A 17,103-nucleotide genomic window follows, 5' to 3' on the forward strand; every position below is an offset into this window, starting at 1 on the left:
GTTCTCTTTGGAATCGTCCGAGATGCCCTGTGCTTGTTTGTGCTATTTGTATTTCCTTTCTTCTATGTGGTTTCTGGGATCATTGTGCTATTTTAGCTCTTACTTAGCCATACTCCCTGTTGAGATGCTAAAATATCCTGAAAGTGGCGGTGCTGAATTTTTTCATGCCCAGGAGGTGGATAGCACAGGGTTGATTTGTAATGACACTTTACTGTAGAGTAAATTTTTAGCTGTAATGATATTTTGGGCAGCTTGATCCCACCAGATTTGGAGAAGTTTGAATTACCTTAAATAACTAGAACATAGACACTCCTATGTTACCCCTGAGACATGCTCACTGAAGCATGGAAATTAATTCAGATATGCATCCAAGTTTCATTGAATTTTAATCTAAGGGTTTATAGAATTATTTACTGATATTTGGGAAATGAAAGTTATGCCATGAGGAAAGTCTGATTGAAGGTGGCAATAAGAACAACTGTGTAGTTCACTGTTGCTGAGCTTCCTGTCCTGGTTAAGGACACTGTAGCAGATTAACAGTGACTTTATATTCTTTGTTAATCTTGCCATCAAGTTGTGGGATCAACTTCCCCAGTCTGAGCCACAGGCCATCATGTGACTGCTTTGACCAACAGAATACAGTGGAGACGTAGTGCTCTAGCTCTAACCATTACACTTAAGTGATCTGTAGGGTTTTTTTTTTAATTTTATTTTTTATTTTTTAAAATTTACATCCAAATTAGTTAGCATATAGTGAAACAATGATTCCAGGAGTAGATTCCTTAATGCCCCTTACCCATTTAGCCCATACCCCCTCCCACAACTGCTCCAGCAACCCTCTGTTCTCCATATTATGAGTCTCTTCTATTTTGTCCCCCTCCCTGTTTTTATATTATTTTTGCTTCCCTTCTCTTATGTTCATCTGTTCTGTGTCTTAAAGTCCTCATATGAGGGAAGTCATATGATATTTGTCTTTCTCTGACTAATTTCGCTTAGCATAATGCCCTCTAGTTCCATGCACATAGTTGCAAATGGCAAGATTTCATTCTTTTTGATTGCCAAGTAATACTCCATTGTATATAAATACCACCTTTTCTTTATCCATTCATCCATTGATGGACATTTGGGCTCTTTCCATACTTTGGCTATTGTTGATAGTGCTGCTATAAACATGGGGGTGAATGTGTCCCTTCGAAACAGCACACCTGTATCCCGTGGATAAATGCCTAGTAGTGCAATTGCTGGGTCGTAAGGTAGTTCTATTTTTAGTTTTTTGAGGAACCTCCATACTGTTTTCTGCAGTGGCTGCACCAGCTTGCATTGCCACCAACAATGCAAAAGAGATCTTCTTTCTCCTCATCCTTGCCAACATCTGTTGTTGCCTGAGTTGTTAATGTTAGCCATTCTGACAGATGTAAGGTGGTATCTCATTGTGGTTTTGATTTGTATTTCCCTGATGATGAGTGATGTTGAGCATTTTTTCATGTGTCGGTTGGCCATCTGGATGTCTTCCTTGGAGAAGTGTCTATTCATGTCTTTTGCCCATTTCTTCACTGGATTATTTGTTTTTTGGGTGTTGAGTTTGATAAGTTCTTTATAAATTTTGGATACTAACCCTTTGTCTGATATGTCATTTGCAAATATCTTCTCCCATTCTGTTGGTTGCCTTTTAGTTTTGCTGATTGTTTCCTTTGCTGTGCAGAAGCTTTTCATTTCGATGAGGTCCCAGTAGTTCATTTATGCTTTTGTTTCCCTTGCCTCTGGAGACGTGTTGAGTAAGAAGTTGCTGCGGACAAGGTCAAAGACGTTTTTGCCTGCTTTCTCCTCGAGGATTTTGATGGCCTCCTGTCTTACATTGAGGCCTTTCATCCATTTTGAGTTTGCTTTTGCATATGATGTAAGAAAGTGGTCCAGGTTCATTCTTCTGCATGTCGCTGTCCAGTTTTCCCAGCACCACTTGCTGAAGAGACTGTCTTTATTCCATTGGATATTCTTTCCTGCTTTATCAAAGATTAGTTGGCCATATGTTTGTAGGTCCATTTCTGAGTTCTCTATTCTGTTCCATTGATCTGAGTGTCTGTCCTTGTGCCAGTACCATACTGTCTTGATGATTACAGCTTTGTAGTATAGCTTGAAGTCTGGGATTGTGATGCCTCTGCTTTGGTTTTCTTTTTCAAGATTGCTTTGGCTATTCGGAGTCTTTTCTGGTTCCATACAAATTTTAGGATTGTTTTTTCTAGCTCTGTGAAGAATTCTGATGTTATTTTGATAGGGATTGCATTGAATATGTAGATTGCTTTGGGTAGTATTGACATGATAACAATATTTGTTCTTCCTTTCCAGGAACATGGAATCTTTTTCCATTTTTTTGTGTCTACTTCAATTTCTTTCATAAGCTTTCTATAGTTTTCAGCATGTACATTTTTCACCTCTTTTGTTAGATTTATTCCTAGGTATTTTGTGTTTTTGTGCAACTGTAAATGGGATTGATTGCTTGAATTCTCTTTCTGTTGCTTCATTGTTGGTGTATAGGAATGCAACCGATTTATGTGCATTGATTTTATATCCTGCAACTTTGCTGAATTCATGAATCAATTCTAGCAGTTTTTTGGTGGAATCTTTTGGGTTTTACATATAGAGTATCACATCGTCTACGAAGAGTGAAAGTTTGATCTCTTCCTGGCCGATTTGGATGCCTTTTATTTCTTTGTGTTGTCTGATTGCTGAGGCTAAGACTGCCAATACTATGTTGAATAATGGTGGCGAGAGTGGACATCCCTGTCTTGTTCCTGACCTTAGGGGGAGAGCTCTCAGTTTTTCTCCACAGAGGAAGATATTAGCATTGGGTCTTTCATATATGGCTTTTATGATCTCGAGGTATGCTCCTTCTATCCCTGCTTTCTCGAGGGTTTTTATCAAGAAAGGATGCTTTATTTTGTCAAATGCTTTCTCTGCATCTATTGAGAGGATCATATGGTTCTTATCCTTTCTTTTATTGATGTGATGAATCACATTAATTGTTTTGCAGATATTGAACCAGCCCTGCATCCCAGGTATAAATCCCGCTTGGTCGTGGTGAATAATTTTTGCTTCTTCATTTTGGAGGCCTGTGCTGCTGTGTAAGGAGTTTGAATACTCCCTAGAGACACAACATGGAGGGGCTCTGACATCACATAGAGAGGGAAAGGAGTCCAGCTTGGACCACCTTCAGCAGTTCCTGCAAAAGCCAAGGCAAGTGAATGAAGCCATCTTAGAAATGGATCCCCTAGCTCTGTTCACCCCAGCTGATGCCATATGGCTTAGAGATAAACCAGCCAGGTGAGCCCTTCCCAAATTCCTGATCCCCCAGTATGAAATGCTTGTTTTAAGCCACTAAGTTTTGGGCAGTAATAGATTAAGGAAACAGACTTTTTGTTTAAATTTTGGGTTTCACTTTTTAGAAATGATGTTTTATTCATTCACCTATTTAGCCACCTATCCATCCACCAACATTTATCAAGAGCTCATTATATCTCTGATGACACTGGGCTAAGTCCACCAGGAAGTTCTAATAGAGTTTTAGCTTGGTATTGTTTTGGCCTCAAAGTATTCAGTTTTACTGTTCAGGAACTGAGAGTTCTTTTTTTATATTTTCCCTTCATTTATTCCAACACACTGAGCACCTCTCATGTTCTAGGCACTGTATAAAGTGTTGGTGAAGCATTGCTGACTAAAACAATATAGTCTATGTGCTCATGAGTCTTATTTACAAAGGAGAAATACAAAAACAAAAACGAAAACAAAAATGGAACAAACAAGTAAAAACTTTTCTTCCAGTCCGTAAAATAGGACACTAATACAAACCTCATAGGGTTTTCCTGAAAATCAAATGATATGATGAATGTGAAAGCTTTTTGTAGGTAGTTATTGTTTATAAAGGTAAAAGCTTTCATTGAGTCTTTTTTTAAATGTTTACTTATTTTTGAGAGAGTGTACGCACAAGCAGGGGAGGGGCAGAGAGAGAGGGAGAGAGGATCCCAAGCAGGCTCTATATGTAGAGCCCGGCACAGGGCTTGAACCCATGAACTGTGAGATCATAACCTCAGCTGAAACCAAGAGTCAGATGCTTAACTGACTGAGACACCCAGGGGCCCTCTTTACTGAGTCTTGATGATAGTATCAGTAGCAGAAGAACATCAGAGGCAAAACAGGGATTTAACACTCAAAATGAAAATAAGTATATGTCATAAGTGACCATATATTGCAGGAATTATTAACCTAATTTTGCTGGGCCCTTATTGGACTTCAGTGGATCCAAAGAACTTCTGAAATTATATGCAAGATTATGTGTGGATATGTTATGCATATTATCTTTTGAATGAGAGACCCAATGCTTTTGTTAGATTTTCAAAGGTGTTAGTGATCCTGACAGGTAAGGAACCACTGATTTGAAGAATTAAGGCAATTGCAATATATTAAACTCTTCTAGGCATCAACCAGCCTATGCAGTATTTTTTCTCATAGTAATTTAATCTACACAATCTCTCTAGAAACTGAGACTTAGAGAGGTTAAGTGACTTGTCCAAGTTTAGTATATAATGGGCCTGGCATTTCATTCCAGCTCTGCCTTATTCAAAAGGTCTTTCCACTGTAACATGTTGAGTATTTGAGTTCTTAATTACAAGCCACAGTAACCAATTATGTTGGCTTAAGCAAAAAGGAAATGCACTGAGAAGATACTGCCGCTCACAAATTTTCTGAGATAGAAAGAATGGAGAGTCAAAATCATTCCTATCATTCCAGTAGGGACTTTCTAGGGACAAAATATTACCCCTTCAAAAAAAATGTCTGAGGTATAAGCCCAATGCACCAATGGGTTTGCTAGGTGTTTAAAGAAGACCCAAATAAACAGATCCCATCCCCACTTTTGTCTGATCCTGCTCTTTCAATGCAAAATTGTGTTTTTTAAACATTAGTAAGACATGTTTTTAAACACCTGTAAGACTGCTTATATTATTATAATCCTTAGCATTTATGATTTGTACTGAACTTGCACAAATTTTATCTGTTTATATTTTGGTTCACTCAACCAGTCTGAAAGGTTGATACAGGGGAAGTATTTTCATCCCTATTTGATCAACAAGGAAACTGAGGCTCATAGATGCTCCTTGACTTCAAAGCTCTCATGGCTGTTAAAGCCTCTCATTGCCCACCTCTCGGGCCTCTGCCTACTAGACGTCCTGTGGACCGCAAGTGCCTCAGCTGCCCACAGAACTGAGGTATCAGGCCTTCACCAGGCAGGCTTGCCACACTCTTCCCTTCTTAGGTGCAATAAGGGGAAGATAGTTGATTGTGTACACTCACATACTGAGCATTGTTGCACAATTGCCGAAAGATTGGCAAGTGTGATGTTTGGTCATTAAAACATAACCTGACAACAATGAAGTGAGATGGGCTGGCATCATGATATGAATTTGTTATCTAGACTTGGATGTTAGTTTCAGGTGACAGTTTTCATAAATATATACATCAGTTATGCTGGTGTTTCAGAGTGATGTTTTTGGGAATATCCAGGCTTTGAAAATCCCCTCCTCAGGGCTTCCAACTGTCAAGACCTCACCCTGAATGGGCAGAAGAATATAAGCACACATGAGTGCATCTCCTCACTGAGGAAATGGGGGAGTTTTAAAGCTGCATGCAACGAAAGTCTTCCAGTGCAATATTCTATGGTAGCCTTTGTAGGAAATGCATCCTTTGGTGTCACTGGGGTTCACTGAAACTGGTATGGGTTTAGGTATCAGATTATTCTCTTTTGTGAAGTCTCATCTTCAGTCTTCTGTGGGATTCCTTTAGTATCAAATGCAGAAATGAACAAATGGCCCTGTTTCATTCCTTTTTTCTTCCAAATAACCATAGTTACCATTTATTGAGTGTTTACTATGATGTAGGGACTGTGATACATAATATCCATAATTATGCTATTTAATATCTAGTGTAATTCTATGAGATAGTTATTGTTCTATTCATTTAACTGGAATGTAGATATAGATTGCCCAATATCTTATAGATCCCAACTGGCTTAGGAAGGATTTGAACCTAATTTTTTTCTCCCAGACAAAGCCTGGAATTCTTCATGCCTCACTACTCAGAGAGGAGATTCTGCATGTCTTTTAAGTCAAAATAATAGGAGAGTTCATGGTGTGAAGTGTTCTCATGGTGTGAAGTTGTTCTTCAACTGCCTAGGGCCTTGCAGCAGAAAAAAAATGTGTCACTGCATAGAAATCCTGGAATACTGTATCACTTGGGTCCACAAGTTGACTGCCTATGTTATTTCTTTGATGCTATTCAAAACAACATGTAACCTACATCTGTCCAGAGGTGCTTCGCATCCATCTGCATGACTATCTGTGACTAGAAAAACACATTTCTCTTTTCTTTACACCACTGTAGCTGCAGGACATTTTGGGGGATTATTGTTGAAGGAAGGAAGGATTTCCATTACTGGTGGAAAAAGTCAGGTGGAATGTTCAGAAATTCACTCGTTTATGCAGTGTCTGTTTATTTATGTTCTTTCTAGGATGTTTATGTTCTTTCTGGATTTTTTAGTTCACCTGACATGTTTATAAACACCCTTCTCATGACCCAGTATTATTGAGATGTTCCTACTTTGATTCTCAACCTGTTTGCTTTGTGTCTTGTTCTTTATCTTGGCTCTTCATCCTTAACTTTTTCTTCTATTGTGTCCTTACCAAACACCAAGAACAAAGGAGATTTCTCCTATGTACTTTGGTATTCCTTATTCAAACTAGTAATTAAAAATTAAATTAATTTAAATTAAGTAATTACTATACTTTTATATAGTGAGTATATATTACTTGATATGTAACTATGTGTTAAGTATTACAATAGTATCTTCAAAATTCACAAACTTTATGAAGTGGACTTTTTAAAATCTCATTTTCATAGATGAGGAAGCTGATGTCTGCTGGAGTTAAAAATCTTACCCAAGTTCCCACAGGCAGAAAGTGACAGCCAAGAAGAAATAGAGTCAGGATTAGAACCTGTGTCTTTCTAAAGCATATGCATTTTCCACAGTGTCATAGTGCTTTTTTAATTTCAGGCCGAGCAAAGTACTTTGTAGTAATTCCTTATTTCTTATCTTACCATTATTATTGAAGTGCTATCCTCTTTTGGAATCAAGTTGTTCCTATGATCAATTTTAGGAATTGGGAAATTGTATAGGTTGAAAGATCCCATAAATGAATGTTACCCTCTAAAGAGAAAAGCTCTTTAAAGCTGTTGGAATCTGGGCTGAAATAACCAATTTCTATCTATGCTCATGTTAGAAAGGTTTAACCTAGAATAGCTTTTTGAGTGAAGTCATTGACCTCATTTTTCTTCTTCCCCTAAACAGAACCAGTTGGAGATAAGTATATGTTTATCCCTTGTCATTTATTCTTGGTGTCCATAATGGTTTTATAGATTAGCTGTTTCATGCCCTTATGTGTACACACAGAAGTTTCTTTTGGTTTCTGTTGGTGTTAATTTACAGATACCATGATTTCTAGCCAGCATATTAAACACCAAGAAATTCTCTCTGGCACCATGAAACCCATTTATTTATATGTTATTGAGTGTTTTTCAGTGGGACTTGGAGGTGGCAAATTTATTTTGCCATAATAAGAAAAGTTCAAAGACACACATGTTAGTCACATTATTAGTATGTGTACAGTTAACTGGGCATTTACTTTTCCCTTGACAACAACCTTACATGGTATTATTTTGGAAGTGAGTAGTCATTAATTCATCCAACAAATAGTGGACTATATTTTATGGGAACTGTGATTGATATATGGTCTTAGCTCTCAAAGAGCTCAGGGTCTAGGAGGGAAAGATAGATCAAAAGATAAATTACACAGATCATGGAGATATGTTTTACAGCACTGTGGATGTTCAGAGGAGTGGAAGGCTAAGTCTTTTAAATGAGTAAATGGTATGGAGAGGATTTTTCCCCTAAATAAAGGGGACTAGGTTTCCCAGTTAAAGGGTGCAGCAGGCTTGAAAGTACCAGGATCAAAAAATATATATTTGGATAAACTGGAAAAGTTCAGAGTAACTAACTTTTGAGGCAGAATGGTAGAGATAGTGGGAGAAGAGACAGGGTGGAGCCAGGCGAAATCATCAAGGGCCTTGTATGCTAATGTGAGGAATTTAAAGTTCATTTTGTACACAAAGGGGTTAAGATGAAGAGGATCAAGAGGTCAAATTGGAAAGATCATTTTTCCTTTCCCTTCAAGAATGGGGACATATAATACCAAAGCCATATTATCTAACTCTGGTCAATCAGGAAGGGCAGCAGGTGAAATAGGACAGGCACCATTAAATAATACAAAGAGAAAACCAATTCCATTTATTTCCCCCTAGTTTTGATTAGCATTTTGCTTCTCTGATTGAAGTGAATTCATTTGAACAATTGCAAAATGAAGCTTTGGATCAATCTTTTCAGTAAAGAAGAGAGGAATCCCTGGCATTTTCTTCTTTATGTTTTGTTTTTATTGAATAATTCACTAGCTATTTACCAAGAGGAGCCCAACTGTATCCATCTCCAGAATTTCCTAAGGGATTGCATCCTTGGCCTTCATTCACATTAGCAGCCTTATTAAGGATTTCATGAGTTTTTTTTTCTTTTTTCACATAGTCTCAAGAGAGGAGGGAAATCCTGTTTGTTATACAATGTAACTCATTGCATAATGGGTCATTGCATATTTCTGCTAAGACAAAGGCCAAGGGAATTTAGAAAAAAAACAAAAAATGGCATTAAAATGTGATGTGTCAGTGGAAAAGAGAGAAGCACCGAAGCACAGAAAGAAGTGGGACAACTATTTTTGCTTTCTACATCTCATCAGTTATTAATTCCCAATTCTGTAAAGTGTTAATGGGATACAATGTTCAAAAGAGCACAGGATTAGAAACTTTAAAACATATAAACAATAAATAAATAAATAAATAAATAAATAAATAAATAAATGCAAGAACCATCTTTTAGAAAATAAATCTCTTTAGATGTGATTCAATTCATTCAATTCAACAGATATTTGTGGAACTTTGTGTGTCCTTGAGGACTTCAGCATCTCCTGGAATCACTAGCTATGATACCATATTGTAAGTTAGAAAGAAGTATAAGTTGCTATGGATACACAAATGCAAGGACACTTCATTTTGCCTGTTAAGGGTGGGGAAAGGTTTGAAGTAGAAATACTTCCATATTTAAACTAACACTTGAAGGATGAATTGGACTTTTCCAGGAATGAAGAAAGGGTATTATGGGAACAGAGAACAGTATGATTAAAAGCTTGAAGATTGGAACTATATAGCATTCTGTGGAAACTGCTCAACTTCTTGTGGTCTTGAAATCTAGTACGTATAACAAGGAGAGGCCTGGGGTAAGGTTGGGAGGACCAGTTAGAATTCTCTGGTTACAAGCAACAGAAGCTAATGGAGTAACTCATGACAAATGTACACATATACACTCACATAGCTTCCCCACCAACACACACATACACACCCACACTGTCACTGTTAATGGTGGTCTCTTCAGGCAGTCTCATAAGGTGAATCATCTTCAGTGATTTTTCTTGAACATCAGGGTTCAGTGAGGCAGCATATGATTGGTACAACTTAGACATTCTTTGGCTAGGAGAGAGCAAAACTCTTTGATAGAGCTCTTTCTAGAGAGAGCTCTATCAAGCTATAGAAATAGCAAAAAGTTAGATTCTCCAATCTATTTGGTTACTATCACCCAAATAGATGGGAACAGATACTGGCCAGAAAAATGACAAATGTCCATTAAAAGTAAGATGGGACCAACTTGTGAAGGATTTTTTATGTAAGCTGAGAATATCAAAGCATATTTTAGAGGAAGAATCAACAAGGCTTCACGGTCCATTATCTGTTGGGGAAATGCTAAGGGAGGAATGAAAGAAGACAGAAGAGTTTTGCCACAGATGAATTCATGGATAATGAAAACTATTATTGGGACAGGTGTTACAGGAGGGTGACAAGTCTATTCTGAGAAGCCTAACAGATATGTAATATGAAGATGTATCATGGGTGTGGAAAAAAAATTAATGTGTATTTTAGAACTACCTGCGATAAGTCTGAAAATTTCTGGAAGAAATCCATGAAATTTAATTAAACATGTGGTAATCCATTCATCTCTTATCCAAAAATTACTGGTTGAAACCTTCTCTGATTTAGAACACCACCCAAAACAAAGAAGGAAGTTAAAAAAAATAGACCTCTGAAAAGTCAAATGGATATTATAAGACTCGTACTACTAAACATTTTAATCACAAGAAATTCCCTCAAGGACTTCTCTCAGAGACAATTAATTTTACTTTAGAAATGATTAAAATGATTATAAGTATCTGCTTTCTCAGACTATATAAGATTAAGATCAGCAAATTATAAATGAATGTGAATGTGGGACATGCTGACTTAAAAGGATAGCCTAATATCAAAGAAAAAGAAAATATGAAGTTTAAAGTATTGACATGCTCTAGTGTATGGGTCTGGGAGCAAATAGCATGGAGGAAAACATTCTTATGCTGATAAATAATTCATAGGGCATTATATTAGTCCATATAGGATAGGTTTATATTGCAGTAACAAACATTACCAAAATCTTAGGGACTGAACACCACTAAAGATGATTCCTTACACAAAGACTACTTCTGGTCTGGGTGGCTCTTTTAGACTACTAATATCCATGTGAGGGCTCCTCAGTTTAGCCTACTGCATACTGGACACTTGACCCTCAACACATTTATTACTGAATGCCATGGCAGGGGAAAATTATCCTTAGAGCATCTCCCTCCTGGCAGTTAAGTGCTTTACCTGAAAGTGACACACACACACACACACACACACACACACACACACACACACACACATCTACCACTGGGCAGAACTAGCCACATAATTTCAAAGTGCAAGGAGAGGCAGGCAAGTAATCCTCCCTTGTGTCAGAAGGAAAGAAAGACTAGATGCCGGTGAACACTAGAGAGCTTTCTTGCAGTCATTCCCATACTACAACCTAGGGTGAGAGTTTAAGTTTACAACAATGCTGGAGTTATCTCACCAAAGTTCAATCATGTTTGATTATATTTGACTTTAGAAGGAAAGAAAGAATATAAGGGATTTATTTCATTTTATTTATGGAAAGGTGAAGAAAGCCTCAGTTCATATAACACTGTCATCATTTGTGCAATACAATCTAAAATATTTTACACAGATTTCTACCAATGATGATGAAAATAAAGTTTAATCATATGAACAGAAAGACTTCTATTACCTAGAACAGGAGTTGGCAAACTTTTTCTGACAAAGGCCAGATACTAAATATTTTTGGCTTTATGGGTCTCTGTCTCAACTATTCAACTCTGTCATTGTAGTTTGAAAGCAGTCATAGACAGTATGTAAACAAATGGGTGTGTTGCAATAATATATGATTTACAAAAATAGCTGGCAGGCTGGATTTTACCCAAGGGCCATATTTTATCATTATCTGATCTAGAAAATTTACTTGTGGACATCCCTGTGGAAACTCTAGGGCTCCCCAGGGTACCCTTTGAAAAATATGAAATGTGGATCCTTTCTAAATCTACTATTCTTCTCCAGCCAGATTGGACTACTTTCTGTTCCTCAAATGCTATTGCATGCATGTACTTTTATTTACATTCTTCCCCTCCTATGAATGCCCTCTCCTTCTAAGTTTAACTCCTCTGTCTCAGGACCAGATCAAATTCTACTTTCTTTTTGAGGCTTCCCCTTAAGGGTTTAATCACTGGTGAGAGCTATTTCATCTGAAGTCCAAACTATCTGGCTCAGTGTCTCTTTACCTTAATGTTCTTCTCTGTGGATATATCCTCATTTCATACTGGATTTTGAGTTCCTTGAAGGTAAGAAAAATGTCCTTGATTTAATTTTATGACCTGACATAAAAGATACCTTACAACTTTCTTCCTAATCACTTCCAAGCTTCCTGGAAGATCTGGCCACATTGGCTCTATTTTCTTCTCTCCTGCTTACTCATCTTTTTAATGTCATCTGCCTCCCAACTTCACCATTACACTGTTTTTGACAACATGGACAAGGAACACTTTCTAGCCAATTTCTAATTGAAATTTTTTTTCAATGAGAAATTGTCCATTTTCTATTTTCTTATCCAAATCCTTCAGCAGTATGGACACTAGTGACTACTCCCTTCTGAAATATTCTCTTCCTTTTATTTGTTTGGTAGTAAACCTATTGGCAAACCTGTTGGTTTTTTCCTTCCCATATTCCAGGCATCTTTCTCCAGACCTTCTTCCCCTTCTTATCCTTTTAATAATGGTGTTCTTTAGAGGTCCTATACCTTCTTCTTTTATTTTGCACATTCTTACTGAAAAATTAACTCCTGTATATTTAATTAAATTCCATATACTGATGACTCACAAATCTATTTTTTCTTACTCAAATCTATCTTCTGAACTCCACACCTATAAATTTTCTTATGAGACATCTCCATTTGGATAACTTAGAAGCCTCTCATATTTAATCTCTCTAAGGCTAACCCCTTCATATTTCTTCATACTATATTTTATCTTTAGTGAATTGTTTCCACCATCTACTGGTTGCCAAATCAGAGACCTGACAAGCATCCTTGTTGCCCCTGACCCCACTGAGATGCTTTTTTATTTGTGTGCTTCTCTCTCCTCACCTGCATCTCCCTGGCTCATCCTGTATCACAGCAAGATTCTCCTAACTGGTATCCCTACCTTTTGTCTAGTCATTTTAATACATTCTACACATCACAACCAGAACTATCTTCTAAAATGAAAATCTAATTTTCAAACATACTCATGACATATATGTGCTAGGACCTGTGCAATCTGGCTTGAACAACCTCTTAGCCTTCTCTCTTGTCACCTCACTTTTGGACTCTGACTAGCCAGTTTTCTCAATATAATGCCTGGAATCACTCCATCTCTTCTTATACCTGGTTAATTCCTGTTTTACTAAGAGCTTTCTGCTAGAATGTCACTTCCTCAAGGAAGTTCTTCCAACCCTGTAATGCTAGGTTAGGTGGCTGTGACCACCATTAAGGCCATTTGCAAATGCTCTCATTCTCCTCCTTTTGGGCACATGGCTGGATTGCACATTCCCACCATCTTAAATTATGCTGTGATCATGTGACTTGCTCTGGCCAGTGAAATGTAATCAGAAGTTGTGTGTGTCACATCCAGGCAGCAACCTTTAAGAACAAATGTGCGATTAGCCATACCCCTTTTAGCTCTCAAGGCAAATGCCGAACCCCAGGTGGTTAAAGGCTCCATCCATTTGGATTCCTGATTGAGAAAACTTGCCATCCAGTAGAAATATGAAGTACCGACTTGGTGTTATAAACTACTATGATCTGGGGGTTGTTTGATGCCTTGACGTAATCTAGCGTCTGTTTATTAATATAGTGCTCCTTTCTGTGCAACTTGTTAGCACCCCATACTTCTTCCTTTGTTGCACTTGCACATCTCCCAGTAGACTATATGCTTTATGAGGACAGGGATTATGTGTATGTTACTGACTTTTCTATCTTCAGCACCTAAGAAGTGTGTAGCACTGAATAACAAAGATAAGAATAGCAAACACTTTTATAGTGTTACATATTCATTCCCTTATTGCACACAATAATCCCAGAAGGAAGATTCTTATAATTATCCATATTCTACAAAAGAGGAAGTGGAGTCATAGAGAGGTTAAGCAACTTGCTCAAGATCACACAGCTGGGAAATAGCAGAGCTGAGATTTGAAGCCAGACAATTCTATATCCAAGAGTCTGTACTCTTAACCACTATGCATTCTTCCTTTCTCAGTAAATGTTTATGGAATGAATGAATACTGAATGAATGGATAAATTGGTATTTGAGCAACTACCTGTGTTTCTGTAAAGGGAAAACTTTTCTCTCTCCTCCCTGTTTTCTCTGTCTCATCTAACACTGCATACCCTGTAATACTCAGCTCAGTCATCATCTCTTTAAGAAAGCCTCCTTAGGGGCGCCTGGGTGGCGCAGTCGGTTAAGCGTCCGACTTCAGCCAGGTCACGATCTCGCGGTCCGTGAGTTCGAGCCCCGCGTCAGGCTCTGGGCTGATGGCTCGGAGCCTGGAGCCTGTTTCCGATTCTGTGTCTCCCTCTCTCTCTGCCCCTCCCCTGTTCATGCTCTGTCTCGCTCTGTCCCAAAAATAAATAAAAAACGTTGAAAAAAAAAAAAAAAAAAAAAAAAAGAAAGCCTCCTTAATCTTCTCCCATGGGAGTTACATACTCTACAACTGAGCCATATCAGTCCACTATGTATAACTCCAATGGTGTACACTTGCCACACTGTACTGTAATTATTGGTCAGTTTCTGTCTTTCCCTTCAGACTGTGAGCCACTCAAGATCAATTACTTGGTCATGTTTGTCTATGCCTAAGTAGCTACTTGGTGCTTAAAACATTATAAATGGTTAATAAATGTTGGTTGAATGAATAAAAGAAAAAGTGAATGAATGAGTGACTTTCTCTAGTCTAAGGTTTCTGAGTAGTGGTCCTATTAACATTTTGGGCTGGATAATTCTTTGTTGTGGGGGTTGTCTTGTGCATTGTAAGATGTTTAGCAGCAACGCACGTCTCTACCCATTAAACCCACACCCCACATTGTGACACATACACATGCACACACACATGCAATGACTCTAGACATTGCCAAATGTCCCTTGAGGGGTCATAATTAGCCCCACTTGAGAACCACTGTGTTCAAATATCTTTATTATAACCATATGAAAGGTATATGTTAATTCCATCTCTCCCTTCTTTCCTGTGTTAATTAGAGCTCTATGTTGTAAGGGACAATCAACTTGAGCTAGATTAGACGAAAAGGTAATATCTTAAGGAATGCAAGAATATGAATTTGGCTGGGCCTTGGGCACAGCTGCATCCACAATGTTGGCTCTCTTTGGGTCAGTTATCTATACCTGGATCAATCAACCGTAGCCAGTGTCAGAAGGCAGGCTGAGGTATGTTAGTTCTTGCAGAAACCAGATGGGATGGGAAGATTATCAGAAGACTGTTTCTGAAAGAAGGCATCTGACAGATATAAAATAGGTTTCCACTAAAACCTCTTTCTATGATAAACCCACAGAAAAAAAGAAATTCACATTAATAAAGAGTCTGGAAACAGGATGGGTCCCTCCAATGGAGAAAATTCCTCTTCACTTGAATATTGGCCTAACCCACCAGGCATCAGTAGTAAGACAAACACAGAGACCATAGCCACACTGCAGCTCAGCCCAGTTCCTCAAGATGTGTGGGATGTATTAGTGCACTCCCAGAATAGATGAGAAAGCCTTGGAGGGTGATTGTCTCCAGTAACTAGGTAATTTGGTGTTCCAAAGCCAGTCTCAACCCCAACCTCACTCTTTTCATCTGGCTAAGGTGCTGTGGCTCTCCCCATACATTCATATGGTGCCCAATTGTCTACATATTTGCAGCAAATCCAGAGCCTCATTAACCCTCAGTTATTTGCAAATTGTTAACTCTCTATTCTGCCACAGGTTTAGTTTATTCTTTTAGGAGCTAGTTTGGGGAAATAAATGCAGTTAGAGGTGGGTAAAACAGAAGTATCTGGGCTCAGTGGTACAGATGCTGATGAAGCTGAGGCTTATGTCTAGGCAAGATGCACAGAGTTTAGTCTGCTGGGGAAGAGGAGGTGCAGAAACTACCACAGCTGATATACTTTCTGCCCTGGAGATGCTTTTAAAAACTTCAGTTCTTTTTGGGGAAAGTATATGTGAATTTTTCCCCTAATGGCTTGGCCTAAAATTTCCCTTTCTCAACTCTGGCATGCTGCCTTTAAGGATATCCCTAGGTAACTTTTCTAAATGACCACCAGCACCAGTTGGCTATTCTAGTTCCCGGAGAGGGGAGCTAATGGAAGAGGCACTATACAGAAGTCAAAATGTGGCTAGACTCATGTTGACCCTCCAGACTTCTTCCTCTGGTCATGGTGGGCTCATGCAGCAATGGCGGGAAGTAGGAGGGTGAGGATGAGGAGCCTAGATAGTGGCAATATAAAGATTTGAGAAAAGGATTTTGGTGTTTCAGGAACATTTTTATTCTCATGCTACACAAAGATCAAGCTGCATAACACCGCTGTAGACACCTGCAACCCAACTGACTTGGAAGAGCTCAGCTCTTCAACAAGAGGCTCCTAACTGCCGCACCGCCCCCTACCCCCCGCCCCCGCCAGCCACTTCACTCTGCATGTGTCTGATCCTCCCACAGCACCTTCTGTCATCTAACCTCTTCTCAACTGCTCACATTCCATTAGGTCTGTGCCCCTTTGTTGGAAGTCCTCAGTGCTCTTTTTGCATCACTCATTTTTAGAAATCACAGAGGATCTGTTGCTGTCTTGTTCCCTCTCCTGTCATTGGCTGTCTGGGTTTGGCTTCACTGACTCAGGTACTGAGTGTCGTCTCTGAACCAGATACTCTATTAGGCACCAAGCACACAATGGTGAAAAGACAGACCAGAAGAATTGCGTGTTTCAGTAAGGGGGTGATGGCTAAGGGAGACAATAATAAGCAAGGAAATAAATCAATTTTCTGGGTGCAATATGGCCAATAAAGGGTTCTTTGAAGAGGTGACATCTTAGCTATGACTTGAAAGAAGAGGAGCCAGTGATATGAATTTCTCTTCCAATATATATATGTATATATATATATATATATATATATATATATATATATATACATATATATATATACTTATTTGTTGCACTTCACCATTCTGAATAAATGGAAATAAACTATTTTACTATAGGACTGCCTGGCTTGCAGATTGTACATGACCTTACCCCTTAAATGCTTGAACTTAAAATCTCAGCATAAAACTTAAATGACATCCCAGCCATTTAATTCTAATGCTGCTAATATCCCTGTGCATCTTAACACTGATATACCCCAAGTGACTTGCTTTCCAGTCCTTCCCCTACTCTGATTGTCCCTGGAAATGTTGGACAAGCCCTTGCCTTTTCTTTATCTTAATTTCTTA

Source organism: Panthera tigris, chromosome D1 (assembly GCF_018350195.1).
Source record: "Panthera tigris isolate Pti1 chromosome D1, P.tigris_Pti1_mat1.1, whole genome shotgun sequence".
Taxonomy (NCBI): domain Eukaryota; kingdom Metazoa; phylum Chordata; class Mammalia; order Carnivora; family Felidae; genus Panthera; species Panthera tigris.